Genomic DNA, 18,281 nt, shown 5'->3' with positions numbered 1-18,281 from the left:
TGTAGTTTATTCCAAGGGAAATGGAATATACAAGTAGGGATGTTTTGCTAGCATTATACAGGGTGCAGATGAGACTACATCTAAAGTACCGTGTAGAATTTTGGTCTCCTTAGTTCAGAGAAGGTTCACTCGATCAATACCTGGGATGGGGGGAGGTTATCTTATGAGGAGAGGTTGGACAGGCTGAGCCTTATCCATTGGAGTTCAGAAGAATGGGAGGTGATCTTACTGAAACATATAAGATCCTGAGGGGACTTGACAGATTGCTGAAAGGATGTTTCCCCTTGTGCGAGTGACTAGAATCAGAGAACACAGTTTAAATATAAGGGGCCCCCCATTTAAGACAGAGATGAGAATTTTTTCCTTTGAGAAGGTTGTGAATCTTTGAAACTCTCTTCCACAGAGAGTGGTGGAAGCATGGTCAATGAATATTTTTAAGTTAGAGGTAGATAGATTCTTGACTAACAAGGGTGTCAAGGTTACCAGGGGTAGGGGGAATGCGGTGCTGAGGCCACAATCAGATTAGCCGTGATCTTATCAAATGGCGGAGCAGGCTCGAGGGTCCAAATGGCCTACTCCTGCTCCTAATTCATTTATTCACATGTTCATTTTTATGTTCTCCTTACTGATTGAAATAGAAGGCACAAAAAATGCAAATGATTCATCACTTGTAACCAAGCCTAAATTATGCATACAAGGTGTATTTTTTAAATGTAGCAGGTGAATCTTTTGTCAGCCATAATGGCACAAAATGTGAAATGATCACTTTCAAAGAGCAATATATTTCAGTAAGTATTTGTAACTGTCAGCAAGCTCTTTGGCTGGCAATTAGGGTTGACAAGGGCCTTGTTCACAAGTGAGTAGAGATTCAATTCTGGAATATCAACAGGAGAGTAGAAAAGCAGAAGTTTAGTGCTGGTTTGTGGTAAGAACTGAGGAGCACAAATTCCCGATAGGGGAGTAATGAAAGGTGACACGACTGGGTGACAGATTTTAGAAGAGACAGCAGAGAAGTATCTGTGAAGGACCAAGAGAGAAAAGAGGGATGATAGAACTAACGCAGATTCAAAAGGACACAGAGAGAATCCAGATTGCACAGCAGCACATAGCATTAGGCCAGTAGAGGAGTGCGGTGCACAAGGATCAGAAGTAATGAGGTTTAGGAAGCCAGGATAGGGTGAAAGGTAAAAATCCATGGGATTAATGCAGATAATTGTTTCTTATTTTCTTCCGATTTCTTATGTTTCCAAAGCTATGAGGAAGTGGGGAGCCAGCAGGAAACTGAATCTAAATTCACACAGAGAATACAGTATCAGAAGAAAACAGAGGTCACAGTAAAGCTCGGAAGTGTCAGCAGATGAGTACTTCATTTAATACTTCATTTAAAAAAGAGCACGGAAAGCGGGAAGACTTAATTTTAAAAAGAGCGCAGAGAGTGGAGAGACTTCATTTTTAAAAGAGTGTGGAGAGTGGAGAGACTTCATTTTAAAAAGAACACGGAGAGCAGGGAGACTTCATTTCAAAAAAAACATGGAGAGGGGACTGAGTGCATGCAGCTGTTGGGTATTTTGCACAAATCTAATTTAGTTTGTAGTTGGCATTAAGCTGAAATCTACAGTTTAAATTCTGTAGTTGCCGGCCTTAAGCAGGGTTTTTTCAAGGGTTCTAGTGAAAGGGCAGCTTATTTAAGAACCAGCTGAAACTGGATCCTCATTAAGTGACTCATATAGGCCTTTGTGTTAGGAGCATATATAAGTAGCCAATTTAGTATGACTTACAATATGGTGCCAGAGTTGAGCGCTTCAGGGAGTTAAGTGGAGAATGGGCAAGAGGCGTTTGGTTGCTCTTGCCTAAACTTTTTCAGCTTCCAGGAATTGATTCTTGCTCTGCTACAGGAGAAGAAACTGGTTAACTGGTGAGTACCTGGTAAGTGATTAAGGTTTTTTCCTGTTCCTAAGGCTCGAAATAGTATATTTTGAGTGAGAGGTGAGTGGAAGAGGATAGAAGGCATGGATTGAGAGGCCTACCTGCAGTGAAACCAGTGGTGGCTACTGGCCTGATGCTATGTGCTGCTATGCAATCTGGATTCTCTCTGTGTCCTTTTGGATCTGTGTTAGTTCTATCGTCCTTCTTTTCTCTCTTGGTCCCTCACAGATCCTTCTCTGCTGTCTCCTCTAAATCCTGTCACCCAGTCGTGTCACCTTTCGTTACTCCCCTACTGGGGAATTTGTGCTCCTCAGTTCTTACCACAAACCAGCACTAAACTTCTGCCTTTCTTCTCTCCTGTTGATATTCCAGAATTGAATCTCTACTCACTTGTGAACAAGGCCCTTGTCAACCCTAATTGCCAGCCAAAGTGCTTGCTGACAGTTACAACATGACGCAAGTGCAGGGAAAGTAGCTGATAGGTGAGTAGAATTAGTGAGTATAATTAGTGAGTATCTCTAGTCTTAAAAGTAAAAGTAAGGTCTTTAGTTTCTGTTTAGGCCTTTAGTCTTTTTTCCTCTCTTCTTAAAAATAGCTTGTTAAGTGTAAGATTGATACTGGTGTAAAAAAAATTAATTACTATAAAGTGTAAAGATACTAGAGTAATTAATTAAATAAAATACAATAGTGATGTGTTGCTGCTGCAGCATGTGTGAGCTGCTGGACACCAAAGCAATCCAGAGTGAACACATCTGTAGTAAGTGTTTGCAGCTCAAGGAACTTCGGATCAGAGTTGAGGAGCTGGAGTCTGAGCTGCAGCCATTGCACCACATCAGAAAAGGGGGAAGATTACCTGGACATTTTGCTGCAGGAGGCAGTCATACCCGTCAGGTTAGGTAGTTCAAATCTGATCTGTGATCGGGGACAGGAGGGTGTGACTGCAGGTGAGGCAGGTATGGCGACACAGGGGATAGCGTTTGAGGAACCTGAGCCTTCGCAATTGTCCAACAGTTACGAGGCTGTGTGGATGAGAGTGGGGACTGCAGGGAGGATGAGCAAACTGAGCAGGGCACCGTGGTACAGGGAGCCATTCAAGTGGGGGAAGGAAATAGGAACACAGTCGTGGTAGGGGACAGTATAATTAGGGGGATGGATACTGTTCTCTGTAGCCATGAGTATGAGTCCTGAAGGCTGTGTTGCTTGGCCGGTGCCAAGGTTAAGGACATCTCCTGAGGGCTGGAAAGGAACTTGGAGTGGGGTGGAGGAGGGGGTCCAGTTGTTGTCATCCACATTGATACCAACGACATTGATAGGACTAGAAAGGAGGTTCTGCTGAAAGAATTTGAACAGTTAGGAGCTAAATTAAAAGGCAGAACCTCCAAGGTAATAATCTCAGGATTACTACCTGAACCATGGGCAAACTGGCAAAGGGTAGATAAAGTCAAGGAATTAAATGTGTGGCTCAAAGATTGGTGTGGGAGGAATGGGTTTCAGTTCATAGGGCACTGGCACCAGTACTGGGGTAGAAGGGAGCTGTTCCAGTGGCATGGGCTTCACGTGAACCGTGCTGGGACCAGTGTCCTGGCGAATCGAATAACTAGGGCTGTAGTGAGGGCTTTAAGCTAAATAGGGAGGGCCCTGTAGAGGGAATACATAGGCTAACAAAGCAAAAGGATATGGCAGTATTGCAGAGCAGCTATTTGGGTAATGATACCCAGAGTGTGACAGGAAGGGACAGAGTGTACAAACATTAAAAAAAAGCAGCAAAGAGGGTCAAAGGGGAAAAAATGGTAAAAAGGCAAAATAAATGGCTCTTTACTTATATGTACATAGTATTCAGAACAAAATAAATGAATTAATGGCACAAATAGAGGTTAATGGGTATGATCTTATATCCATTGCAGAAACATGGTTACAAGGAGATAAAAGCTAGGAACTAAATATTCAGGGGTATGTGACTTTTCGAAAGGACAGGTAAGAAGGACAGGGTGGTGGAGTAGCTTTGTTAGTACGAGATGGAACAAGTACAATAGCAAGAAATGATCTTGGATCAGAAGATGTAGAATCCAAATGGGTGGAGTTAAGAAATAACAGAGGGAAGTAGTCTATAGGTCCCCTCACAGTAGCTATATTGTAGGACAGAGAATAAATCAGCAGATAATGAGGGCATGTAAAAAAGGCAGTACATTAAACATGAGTGACTTTAATCTTCATGTAGATTGGGAAAATCAAATTGGCAGAAGTAGCCATGAACAAGAATTCATAGAGTGTTTTGGGATAGTTTCCTAGAACAATATGTTGTGGATCCAACCAGGGATCAGGCTATTTTGGATCTGGTAATGTGCAATGAGGTAGATTTAATACATAATCTGAGTAAAAGATCTCCTAGGAAACAGTGACCATAACATGGTAGAACTTAGCATTCAGTTTGAGAGTGAGAAACTTTTGTCAGGAACAACTGTGCTAAACTTAATTAAGGGTAATTACAAAGGAATAAGGACAGAGTTGATTGGAGTGGACTGGGAAAGGAGTTTAGCAGAAAAGATGGTTGATGAACAATAGGCATTTAAGAAAATAGTTCATAACTCATAACAAAGATATATCCCAGTGAGGAAGAAGGATTCTCAGGAGGGGATAAACCAGTAATGGTTAACCAAGGAGGTTAAGGATAGTATCAAATTGAAAGAAAAAAACATACAATGTGGCAAAGATTAGTGGTAAGCCAGAGGATTGGGAAAGTTCTAAAAACCAACAAAAGATGAACCAAAAAAATAATAAAGAGGGAGAAAATAAACTTTGAGGGTAAACTAGCAAGTAATATAAAAACAGACAGTAAGAGCTTCTTTAAATATATAAAAAGGAAGAGAGAGGCCAAAGTGAACGTAGGCCTCTTAGAGAATGAGGCTGGGGAAATAATAATGAAGAACTAGGAAATGGCAGAGGAGTTGAATAAATACTTTGCATCAGTCTTCACGATAGAAGACACTAATAGCATTCCAAAAATACTAAATAATCAAAAGGAGGGGAAGAAATAAATACAATAACTATCACTAGAGAAAAAGTACTGGGGAAACTAACGGGGCTAAAGGCTGATAAGTCCGCTGGACCTGATGGGTTGCATCCTAGGATATTAAAGGAAGTAGCTACAGAGATAGTGAATGCACTGGTAGTAATCTTCCAAGAATCCTTAGACTCTGGAAAAGTCCCGGAAGCTTGGGAAACTGCCAATGTAACACTCTTATTCAAAAAGGGAGGGAGACAAAAAGCAGGCCAGTTAGCTTAACATCTGTCATTGGAAAAATGTTGGAGTCTATTATAAAGGATGTAATAGCAGATCATTTAGAAATGCATAATATAATCAGAGTCAGCATGGCTTCATGAATGGGAAATCATGCCTGACAAATTTATTAGACTTCTTTGAGGAGGTAACAAGCAGAATGGATAAAGGGGAATATGTAATATATTTGGATTTCCAAGAAGTATTTGATATGGTACGATACGTAAGGCTACTTAATAAGATAAAAGCCCATGGTGTTGGGAGTTCTATATTAGATGAATAGGGGATTGGCTATGTATTAGAAAGCAGAGAGTTGGGATAAGGGGGGCATTTTCAAGATGGCAACTTGTAACTAGTGGAGTGCCACAGTTAATAGTGCTGGGACCACAATTACTTACAATATATGTTATTGACTTTGAGGGAAGTGAATGTACTATCGCCAAGTTTGCGGATGATATAAAGATAGGTGGTGAGGATGACACAAAGGCCTGAATCTTCTGGTTGGTGTGCAGGGATGGGCCCTGCTTGCTGTGCGTAAAATGATGTCCAGCAACGTCACTGCATGTCATTCCGATCTTCAGTTCGACGGGCTTACACCGGAGTCAGCTGCAGCCCGACAAACTGTCAAAGGCCTATTAAGGCTGTTAATAATCTAATTAAGCTGGTTATCTAGGTTGTCCATCCAACCTTAAGGTTGGCAAGCAGGCGAAGAGCCCAGGCTGCCTTCGCATTTATCACGAAACCTCATCCACGGGTGGGATTAGGTTTCATGAAGGCTTTATAAATTGAATAAAAATTTTTATTAAGATTCTTTGACACGTCCCACCTCATGTGACACTGTCACATGAGGTGACATGTCTGAATATTTTTTTTTCTTTATTTCAATTATTCATTATCAAAATTATCTCCCTGAGGCAGCTCTGTGAAAATTCTCCCCAGAGTCTGTAGAGGGACAGTTTAAGTGAATGGGCAAAAACTTGACAGATGGAATATAATGTTGGAAAATGTGAGATTATGCACTTTAGCAGGAATAGAGGAGCTGAATATTTTTTAAATTGAGAAAGACTTCAGAAAGCTGCAGCACAGAGGGATTTGGGGGTCCTCATGCATGAATCACAAAAAGCTAGTGTACAGCAGGTAATAGGGAGGGCAAATGGAATGTTGGCCTTTCTTTCAAATGGAATGGAGTATAAAAATAGGGAAGTCTTACTAAAACTATGCTAGGCACTAGTTAGACCATACCTAGAGTACTGTCAACAGCTTTGGTTGGTTTATCTAAGGAAATATATACTGGCATTGGAGGCAGTCCAGAGAAAGTTCACTAGGTTGACCCTGGGTATGGAGGGATTTTCTTAAGAGATGTTGAGTAGGTTGGGCCTGTACTCATTTGAGTTAGAAGAATGAGAGGTGACCTTTTTGAAACATATAAGATTCTTAAGGAGCTTCACAGGGTAGATGCTGAGAAGTTGTTTCCCCTTGTGGGAGAGTCTAGGACCAGAAGGCATAATCTCAGAGTAAGCGGTCATCCATTTAAGACAAGTGAGCAGAAATTTCTTCTCTCAGAGGGTAGTGAATCTGTGGAATGCTTTACTAGAGAGGGCTGTAGAGGCTGGGTCATTAAGTATATTCAAAGCTGAGATGGACAGATTTTTAACCTGTAAGGGAATCAAGGGCTATGGGGAAAAGGCAGGAATGTGGAGTTGAGGATTATCAGATGAGCCATGATCTCATTGAATGGTGGAGCAGACTTGATGCGCTGAATGGCCTACTTCTGCTCTTATGTCTTATGTACCAGGAGAAGCTGAGTTTCAGTCCAGGAATCAATACAGTGGCACAGCAAAGCTGAAAATCTGCAAAGTAGCATATTTAGATATTTTTGTTCAGAACCACATGTGCTGCGCATCCATAGTTACCCTGACAGGGTGGTGGTGGGCTTCCACCTTGTACTGCAGCAGTCCTTGCAATGCTGCAGCTCCAATAATGGTAATAGGCAGGGGATTCCAGGATATTAGCCTCTCCCACAAACTCCCAAAGAAAAAGTAGCGGTTGCAAGAAGACCATGTCAACATGGTATGTGGTTTGGAGGGGTTGACAACCCTATGATATTACTATTTTTGCCCTTCTCAGTCTTAGAGGTCTAGGGAGTAAGAGACACTGTCAAAGTAACTTTAGCAAGTTACTGCACTACACTATGTAGGCAGCACATATTTCAACCACAGTGTGCTGGCATTAGAGGAGGTGGTTGTACTGTTCAGTGGTAGGGGTGCCAATCAATTAGACTGTTCATGGTTCCATTCAAATGCCAAAAATCTGCAGTGGCTTATTTCTGTAATTTGAGGTGATGATCATCAATCATTTTAGAGCAGACACTGTATAAGATGAGCTAACTGAAGACCACAGTCCTCTTTACTGATGAAATACCAGGCACAAAAATGAGATGATTCATAAGTTGTTGCAAGTCTAAAATATACGCAAAAGCTACATTTTCCAAATATATTGGGTAAATCTTTTGTGATTCATAAGTGCACAAATTATGAAATGATCATTTACAAAGAGCAGCATGTTTTGAGGCATTTTTTAACTTGTCTTAATTTTGCCAGCTAATGCTAATACATGTGTCTTAATGATAATACTACTGATTTTGTCTAGTGTGCCATCATAATCAAAGGATGTTTACAATTTTGAATAGAATATTTAGTAAACAAGTGATTATTCCCAACATGAATCATGTTCTCTGATCCCAAGAATGGTAAGTATAAAAGATCTCTTGTTCATCAGTCCAATCACTAAATTTAGAAAGTATATTAGTATTTTTCTTGTAGTTAAAGAATTTATCTTGGAGACCTATATACATGTAGAATACAATGTGCAGGTCTTAAAATTCAATCATCTTGTTTAATCACTGTGTTTGATTTGCCTCGACTTTTATCTAACTGGTTTTAGCCTCATTGCTAATCAATCATTGTGAGCTTTGGCCCTTTGGTTTCTCAAAGTTTCCTCGTTCTTGCCTCTGATAATGTCTCCCAGCTCCTTACCAATTCCATCTTCCTGTTCCATCACCTCCCCCTACCCCCCAGCTTTAGGGAGTTTTGCAACATTAAATACAACACAAGAACTAGGAGTGGGAGTGGACCATATGGCCCTCGTGCTTCCTGTGCCATTAAATGCTATCATGGCTGATTTTGGGCTTCAGCTCCACTTTCCAACCTGCTCCTCATATACCTTGATTCACTGAGAGACCAAAAGGCTGTCTATCCCAGCCTTAAATGTGTTCAACGATGAAGCATCCACAACCCTCTGGAATAGAGAATTCCAAAGATTCATGACTCTTTGAGTGAAGTAATTTATTCCTTTATAATTCTGTTTAGTTTCTCCTTAAGCTTGATACAAAGTTGTTCATGTTAATATCCTCTGGTGTTAAGCCTTACTTTGGGAGAAATCATGATAACCAATGCTATAAGAATTGATCCCGTGATGGTTCTTACAAACACGAGGATTTATTGCATACCCGTTTTCAATCATAGATTCTTTCCTGTTTCATGTTGTTCACCTCTCTTCATTCTAAGTGAACATCAATATTATTGTGAGGGGTATGCTCAACCTTTCTAAGTTGTAAATAAATGAGTAATATAACTGATTGATATGGAGTTATGAGCTATAATTAAGGGTGCCTTTTGCCACATTGAATTTGTTCCCTCTTTCAATTATTTCTGCTAATTTTCACCTCTATCTCCTTCTGAAAGAATTAGTGCACAAAATTAAGCAAAGAAATGTGAAGGTTGCTGTCATTCTTACCAGGTTTCTCTGCAGGGTGCGCAGTTGCAGTCTTCATAGATGCAATCAATGCAGAGTTAGGAGATCTGACATGAACTTTAGGTTTTTATAGACTATTTTGGCCAAGAAAATATTGATAATGTTAAGTGTTGTTGGAGTGAGGAATAACCGAGTTTTTAGCAGTGTACTAAGTCACAACTTCTGAACAGCCTCTCTGGTTCTGAGAAACTAATTCTACAAGTATGTGGAGCCTTATTCCCTCCATTCCTGATCAAATATTTTTAAAATAATAAAAACAATTTTATTTATTTTTAAAGTTTGTTTATCATGGTTCAGATCTTCTGGTCAGTGGTGATGCTGAGGATGTTGCTACTGCTGTGAAAATAGTTGCAACCCTACCTTTTGGTTTCCTTGCAGCCAGATTTTCCTGTCCTGATTGCACCAGCAATCCACAGCCATCCACAGAAAGCAATGGCAAAGACGAGCAGCTGAGAGGGTGCACCACCTTTTATGACATCAGGTCGGTTTTTAAAGGTTTCAGTGGAGCAAGTGGCAACTGTATCAACACAGAAGGCTGAACAAATGGCCACTCATCTGTTTTGCAGTTGGTCTTGTTATGAATGCCTGGCTGAACTCCCCTTTAGAGGATTATTTACACAACTTGAAGGAAACTGCTAGCTTTATTTGAATAATAGTTTTATGAACTTGTAATAAGTTTATATATCTTTGAAGTAGTTTTTCAATGCCTGTTTATTTATTTTGGCAAGATTAGGAGATTTTTTTATGTGAATTAAAGATTTTTTCAGTGCGACTTTCACTGGCCATAATATAAAAGCAAAATATTGCGGATGTTGGAAATCTGAAACAAAAACAAAAATACCTGGAAAAACTCGGCAGGTCTGACAGCATCTGCAGAGAGGAATACAGTTGACGTTTTGAGTCCGTATGACTCTTCATCAGAACGAAGGAAATAGAGAAATGAGGTGAAATGTAAGCTGGTAGAGGGGGATGGGACATTGGCCATGTTTGATTGAAAGTTTTAGGAGGTTGCAAGATGGGTCATTTTTTCCAATGGGAATTTTGAATAGCTGATTTTTTTTATTTCATGGGCATTTTAAAGACTTATCAATGTAATTATATGGCTCATTGGTTCTGTACCTAGTAGATACAGGAAGAGTGCTTCAAAGGCACGGCAGATGTCATTATTGAACCAATGTGAAAATAAAACCACAGGCCCCCCTACATACATTAATCTCTGAGTCTCTACACTGTAGACTGCAGAAGAGGACTTTATCCAGTGGATAAGGTACCCTAAGACATCTGAAACCTTACACAATGCTGATCAATTTAATAGCCTGTTACCTTTTAAGAACAGAGCCCTCTGATTAATCACTGCATTAATAGCATTTTTAACTTTTTAAACAGCATTTAATTATGACCGTTTAAGTTGGCAAGAGTTTAAACTTACCAATCAAAAGATTTACAATTGCATAACAGGCTTGCCCCAAGGTTGATGCACCTTGCATGCTTGCCACAGCCTTCAGAAATCCACCCAACTCAACAAAAATAGCAACCTAAGGAAAATTGGATTTGAAGCAGGCATTTAAATAGTGAAACCAATGTCATTTCAGTAGCATGTCAAGTCGCGTCTGGCCATATTTTCTGACCTGGGAAAGTGGCAGGAATAGCCTGGTAATTTTAAATTTACAGCCCTGCACCCTTTCTGTTTGGTTCTCCCGATGTGCGTTTGCTCAGCATTGGGAGGGGAAAATCTGGTCCTAGATTTCTGCTGGCAAGGAGCTTCAATAGAGGCAGAAATGCTCGCTAACCTAACTGGCACCTCTTGGTGTATATCTGATCCTGAAATCTTCTAGAATTCTTCCATGCCTTGTAATAAATAATTTACCGTCCTATTTGCCTGATTGTAAGATTTAGTTTGCTATGTTTTACAAGATCTTGGACGATCTTTCAAAGTAGTTTTATCTTTTTATTCTGATATGGGAACTAAATGCTTTTCAGGAGCAATATTTAAGCCATATGCATCATTATAAAAAGGTAAATAAATGTCCAGAAACAACAGTGACATTGAATGTTAGTCATACGACTTTGTGGGTTGTTGAAGGTGCTGCTAGACTGAGGAGAAATTATTTGACAATCCCTAACCATTATCTGATCACAGTGACCTGGAAGTCATTATAACTGTCATCAAATGCAATTTGGTAAATGCTCTGTTCACTGGCATTAACTAATGGCAGGGACAAGACGTTCTTGAATGTCACTGTTGTACGATTTATTATCCCAATGTGACATTTCAGAATACATATTTTTTTAAACTAGGCAATGTTCCCATTTAAATAACAAAATAAACTTTGAACAAAAACAATGCACAGTTTGGTTCTTCAGTCACTGCCACATAAAGGGAAAAACTCAATTTCCTGCTTTATTAAACTAATGTATTTTAGTTTGAAAATTGCAGGAAAATTTCTATCATGTGCATAAGAAAATAATAAGATTTCAAAGAAGACTGTAATTGCTCAATCATCTGGGGTTTGGCTCATTTTTCTGATTAATGTTTTACCAAATGTTTTAGGGTAGAAAGAAACTCCCATTTTGAAAAATCACAACAGACTTCCATTTCAAAATGGTTCGTTTATCCTTAAATCACTTTTTTTTTGATTCAATCTTTGATTACAGTTTTGTGTCGTAGTAAAACTGGGGTTTAATTCATATCTTTTAGTTTTGTTCCAGTATTAATTTAGAACAATTTTGTTGTCAAATCAAGCTTTACTGATATTAATTGTACTCTTCAATTTATAAAAACAGGAGGCCTTTATAATGTGTACAGTGAAGAACGGATACAATCATCACATAAAAGCAGTTATGTGTTTGGTATAGTTTACACAGGTATGATACCCAAAAAAGGGAGAAAGAAATAATAGGCATTCTGCTATTTTAGCAGACTGATTATATGGAGATAGCCATGTAGAGTTAAAGATTATAATGAAGGGGTGGAAGAATTTGTTCCTTTATAATTCTGTCTAGTTTCTCCTTAAGCTTGATACAAAGTGGTTCATATTAACATCCCCTGGTGTTAAGCCTTACTTTGGGAGCAATCATGGTATCCAGTACTTTTCAGTGATGGTTCTTATAAACATGAGGATTTATTGCTTACCGGTTTTCAACCATAGTCTTTCCTGTTTCATGTTATTCACCTCTCTTTAGTCTAAGTGAGCTTCAATATTATTGTGAGGGGTATATTCAACCTTTTTCTCTAAGTTGTAAAAAAAGGAATAATATAACTGACTGACATGGAGTTATCAACTATAATTTTGGGTGACTTTTGCTACATTAAATTTGTTCCCTCCTTCAATTATTTCTGCTAATTTTCACCTCTCTCTCCTTCCGAAAGAATTAGTGGTGAATGCCCTTGGCCCTAGGCTGTGCCTGGGAATAATATGGGTAGACAAAGACAGATTGGGAAATGGAGTGGGACTTAGTAATATTAGGTCTCTGCTCGACATGGGTGGGAGAAGGAGCAAGGAATTGCCCCTTATTCTACCCCTGAAAGCCTGAATTATGGAAAGGACTTGTGCAGTGGGGTGGTGCCATTTTCCAGAATCCTGTTCGCCTCTGCAACAAACTAACTTGGTGCCTGCAGAGCAAGTTGAGTTGAATGAAGCGGCGAAAGTAGAGACCAATGAAGTGCTCTAGACCAAAGTCATGATCTGGAATACCCCATGAAATAAAAGTAGGACGAAGTAAAGCTAAGCCTGTTGTAAAGGAATCTTGAGCAGCTGTTTTAAGCGGCCAGCTTTGACCACAGCTAGCATGCACTTCATTTTATCTCTTGTAGTAGGCACCCAAGATGCACCAACGATGGGACAGGTGCAAGTTGCAATTACTGCTGAACAACCTTTCTGGCTCTGAGAAAGTAATTCTACAATTGTGCAGCCTCATTCTCTCCATTCCAAATGAAAGATTTTCAAAGTAATAAAGAACAAATTTTTTAAAGCTTGTTTATCATGGCCTGGCTCTCCTGGCAATGGTTGGAGTCATACCTAGCACAAAGGAAGATGATTGTGGTTGTTGGAAGTCAATCATCTCAGTTCCAGGACATCACTGTAGGAGTTCCTCAGGGTAGTGTCCAAAGCCCAACCATCTTCAGCTGCTTCATCAATGACCTTCCCTCCATCAAAAGGTCAGATGTGGGGATCTTCACAAATGATTGCACAATGTTCACCATTCGTGACTCCTCAGATATTGAAGCAGTCTATGTTCATATGCAGCAAGACCTAGACAATATTCAGACTTGGGCTGATAAGAGGGAATTAACATTAGCGCCACACAAGTGCTAGGCAATGACCATATCCAACAAGAGAGAATCTAACAATCGCTCCTTGACATTTAATGGCATTACCATCACTGAATCCTCTGCTATCAACATCTTGAGGGTTTTCATTGACCAGAAACTGCAGTGGACTATATAAATATCCTGGCTACAGGAGCAGGTCAGAGACTGAGAATTCTGCAGCAAGTAACTCATGCCCTGACTCCCCAAAGCTTTTCCACCACTTATAAGACACGAGTCTTGGGAGGACAGTGATGTAGTGGTAATGTCACTTGACTAGTAACCCAGAGTCCCAGGCTAATGCTCTGGGGATATGGGTTCAAATCCCACCTGGTGTCACTTAAGTTCAATTCATGAATCTGGAATATAAATCTAGTCTCAGTAATGGCGAACATGACAACTATCAACAATTGTTGTAAAAATCAATCTGGTTCACTATTCTGGTTCACAATGGTCCTTCAGGGAAGGAAATCTGCCATCCTTACCTGCTGGCCTACATGTGGGCTCCAAACCCACAGCAATGTGGTTGACTCTTAACTGCCCTTTGAAATGGTTGAGGAAACTACTTCATTTAAGGGCAATTAGGGATGGGCAGCAAATGTTGCAAGCGATGCCCACTTTCCACAAATTAAAAAAAAAGTCAGGAGTGGAATACTCTCCACTTGCCTAGATGAGTGCAGCTCCAACACTCAAGAAGCTGGAAACCATCCAGGATAAAGAAGCCTGCTTGATTGGCACCCCATCTACAACCTTCAACATTCACTCACTCCACCACTGATGCACAGTGCCAGCAGTGTGTTCCACATAAATGATGCGCTACAGCAACTCACCAAGGCTCCTTAGACAGCACTTTTCAAACCAGCGATCTCTAGCACCTAGAAGGACAAGGGCAGCAGATGCATGGGACGCCAACACCTGCAAGTACCCTCCAAGCCCCACATATCCTGACTTGGAAATATATCGCTGTTCCTTCACTGTCGCTGGGTCAAAATCCTGGAACTTCCTTCCTAATGGCACTGTGTGTACCTACACCACATGGACTGCAGCGGTTCAAGAGGCAGCCTACCACCACCTTCTCAAGGGCAATTAGGGATGGACAATAAATGCTGGCTTAGCCAGTGATGCCCACATTCCTTGAGTGAATCAGTCAAAAAATATGAACTGCAGCAGGGTTGACTAGACAGAGATCAGGAGCGCCAACCATGCCTATTTTCCCCTCCCTAACTGTAGCATGCTTACTGCTACCTCCACAGAGATCACTTAACTCATCAGAGGACATGGATGGAACTAAGGGTTTCCTGGTCTGTCTGGTTAAGCTATTCCTCGTCTTCACCAGCTGAGCTCCAAGAGAATCAGAATGACTTTTCTTGATGTTTTCCCTGCTTAGCCAATTATGCACAAACATGTATTTGTAATTTAAATTGCCATCTCTTCAGCAAACAAGTTCCCTCAATCTCCTCACCCTAACCCAAACCAAACTTGAGCACATTTCCTTGCCACAAGCACAAATGACAGAATAAAATATTACCACAAACCAAGGGCCTGAGCAGGGGAGCGTTTGTGGCTTTCCTACCCGACCAGCCAGTAGGAGGAGTCAATGCCAGAAAAGGCCCAAAAGGTTAAGACTTTTATTAAATTATTTTTTACTTTCCTTTTCTGGATCCCACAAGGAAAACTTATACCTCCTTTGCCCAGGGATCCCTACCTCCTGATCAATTTATCTGATTATAATAACCACTCCATCAGTCCCAACATTGGCTATTTTCTGCTGGGCGTTATGCTCTCGCCCGCTGGCCGCCTGCCACTTCCAGCTAGTTTCAATTGGGAATATGACTGGTTGGGTGGGGGGGAGGGGGTGATTGAGGGGTAGGGATGGGGGAGGGGTGGTGGAGGGTGCTTGCAATCCCAAACCAAGGATCCAAAGCATTCTTGTGAGGCATTTAGATAATATCCCTGTCATAATGGAATAGTTTGGGTAGAAGGCGTGAGGTATGAGGAAGTAGGGGTTGCAATATAGTTGAGAATAAGAAGAACAGTGTGTGTGAATAGGTGGAGGTGGAGTGAAGGATGATGCAGCGATTGTATGAGAGTGGAGGAAGGTCTGGGAGGGGAGAGTTGTGAGTAGTGAGGCTGCAGATGTGAGGGTGTCATTGATTTACTTTCGGCATTGCAGTCATGTTCTGGAAGATAAGCGCTTAACATTGACGTTTTCTTCACTTTGACAGGTGAGGTGTTGTTTGGAATATTGTCTGCACCTTCCTACTCCCGGGGTCTCCAATGCTGCATCAGAGAATCTAAGTGCCTTCTCTGTACATCGTGTAGTTATTTTTCTCCTTGCAAGCATTCTCTGTGTAGCCAGAGTACACTTCCTCTTTAAGAGGTGTTGGCTGACTTTAAGTGGCGTCAGTGAAGCCTGATTTCTCATCCTACCAAACAGATAAACAACTAATGATTGGGGTGAGTAGTGCTGGCTGTATATCTGACTCATGACAATGAGCTGCCGACACAAATTTCACCTGATCAATGGAATACAGGTACAGCCACAACTTCCGTTTGCATTGCGTCTTTAATGTTGAAAGATGGTTCAAGGTGTTTCATAGAGGTGTAAGGGGAAAAAGGCAAAATACTAAATAGAAAATAGTTAGGGGAAAATCAAATAGTGTACAAGAAACACTGGTCTGAGATCACAGAATGGGCTAAAGATCCCTGCTTGAACTTTCTTCAGGAGGAGTTGTGATTAAGAAACTGGAGACATGGGTCAACAGTACAGTGTCTTTAATGGCACAGTGGTGCATAACAGCCTGTTGGCCTGCATCCACATGTCGCTTCAACTGCTGTGGTTCTCTGACCCTTGAAAATATAACATATGTGCTCAGCCTTCGATACAACCTGTATAATTAAACAAGAGACTCTGCTGAGCGTCTGCAATATTTCTAACTCCTGGTTGATGCATACGTTGTACCATTGTCCTGATATTTTAGTGATAAAGGAAATAGTGTGTTGCAGTTAACTGAAGGTAAATTCTGAGGCTCCGGTCCTTTGCAGTCCTGATCTTTTGAGAAGGATGTTAAAGGTCCGACAGTATTTTATGAAGCGCAAAGAGTTCTTCTGGTGTCATGGCCACCAGCCCTCTTCCAACCAACACTGCCAAAAATACACTGATGGGCCATACGTTTCATTTGCCGGTACAACTTGTGGGATGTCAATATTCACAACATGGCTGCCATATGTACTTCCATTGCAATTGCAGCTGAACTTACTTTATTTTAAAAGTCTTTTATCTTTTCAAGACGTGATAAGATGTAAATTCAAGAACCCTCTTATCGTAAGAAGTTCATAGAGAGTTACTGCAATTTTTGTTTACAGAGAATTTAGAGCACCGAAACAGTCAATCGGGCCCAACTATTTATCTTCCACCTGAGCCTCCTTCTACTCTACTTCTGATCCCATCAGCAAATCCTTCTGATCATTTCTCCTTCATGTACTTTTCTTAAACTCCCTTTTAAGTGCATGTTCTGTTATAAGCATCATGTAGGTTAATCTTCCTTGGAAATATTAGGAGGTTTGGTCAAAAAAATGGTCTTAAGTAGGGTCTTACAGGAGCAGAGTGTGATAGAAACATTTAGGGAAAGAATTCTTCAGTGTATAGCTAGACAGCTGAAGACATGGTAGCCAACTGTAAGGCTAAGGAAAAGGGAGATGCACAAAGAGTTGCAGGGATGGTCTTTGGCCTGGAGGAGGTTACAAAGATAAGAAGAGGTGAGGCGGAGTTGGGGGGGGGTGCGGGGTGGTGAACCAGAAAAGCATTGGAATTTTTAAAAATTTCAGGTGGGAGAAAACCTCTGGTTTATCTAGCCCACCTATCCCTTGGTGAATTTTTAATAATTCGAACCCCATTGACAGTAAGCATCTAGTTTATTTTTGAAGCCCATTAAGGTTTCCTGTTGCAGCACCAATGCTAGTAATCTGTTCTACATACTTACTGCCCTTTTAGTAAAAACATTTCTCCTGCATTTCCTAGATCCTTTTGGGTGTGTTACTATCCCAGGGGGGAAAATGTAAACCAAAATAACCAAATTTACTGAATGACCCGCAAATGAAAAGATTGTCAACAAGATTCCAATTTTTGTAGCTTTTGCTTTAACATGAATCAGATTCAATGCAAATTACATATGAATTAACAGACAAATGATATTTCAAATAAAAAGGTAAATTTAACTTTGAATAGTCGATACAGCAAAGATACATCTTAAGCATCCACAGGCATTCACATTATTCCCCACACAAATATGCTGCTATGCAGCTACTCAGTTTCACAGTTCTTTATTTGCAGGGTAGGTCAGGCATACCATCCAACAACAGCTTTCGCCTTCACGTTTCCCAGGTACGATTATCATCAGCAAGGCTGAGTTCGTGGTTTGGCCACTTCTGGGAAAACACTCAGCTCTTTAGCATCTCTGAGCTATTCAAACAGCTTTCCAGGTGTTATAGCTTTTTAACCAGTTCACACATGGTTTCTAAGAGCTCCTGTCTCCTTTTCTGCCAAACAAAAAAATTGACCTCTTCCTGAAAGATGTGTTTCCTGTTCTCCTTCTGTCTCTGCCTGCTTTCTCTTTGTGTCTGCATCTGTGCACTGATCCCCATCACCCTCCAGCTCCTCTGCATGTAGCTCTCCTTTGTGTCTGCCAAGCGTACGACTTGTTTCTTAAATTCCTATTGGTACTGCTTCCAGGTCAAGTATTGCTAGGTTACATGGACCAATATTTCTTATTATCCTAGAAAATTATGATTGATTCCTTGACAATTGATGCAAAATCTTAAAAAAGGCTTATTTCAAATATTCTTAAGAACAATTACAGATTCTATAGACCTTTTAAAGAAATTATAAAATTTCTTTACTGCTCCCAGGTCAGAGGTGTCACAGGTGTTAACTTGCCAATATCAATTCCTTGTATT

This window comes from Carcharodon carcharias, chromosome 13 (assembly GCF_017639515.1).
Source record: "Carcharodon carcharias isolate sCarCar2 chromosome 13, sCarCar2.pri, whole genome shotgun sequence".
Classification (NCBI taxonomy): domain Eukaryota; kingdom Metazoa; phylum Chordata; class Chondrichthyes; order Lamniformes; family Lamnidae; genus Carcharodon; species Carcharodon carcharias.
The sequence above is the reverse complement of the archived record's forward strand: the minus strand, read 5'-3'. Positions refer to the sequence as shown.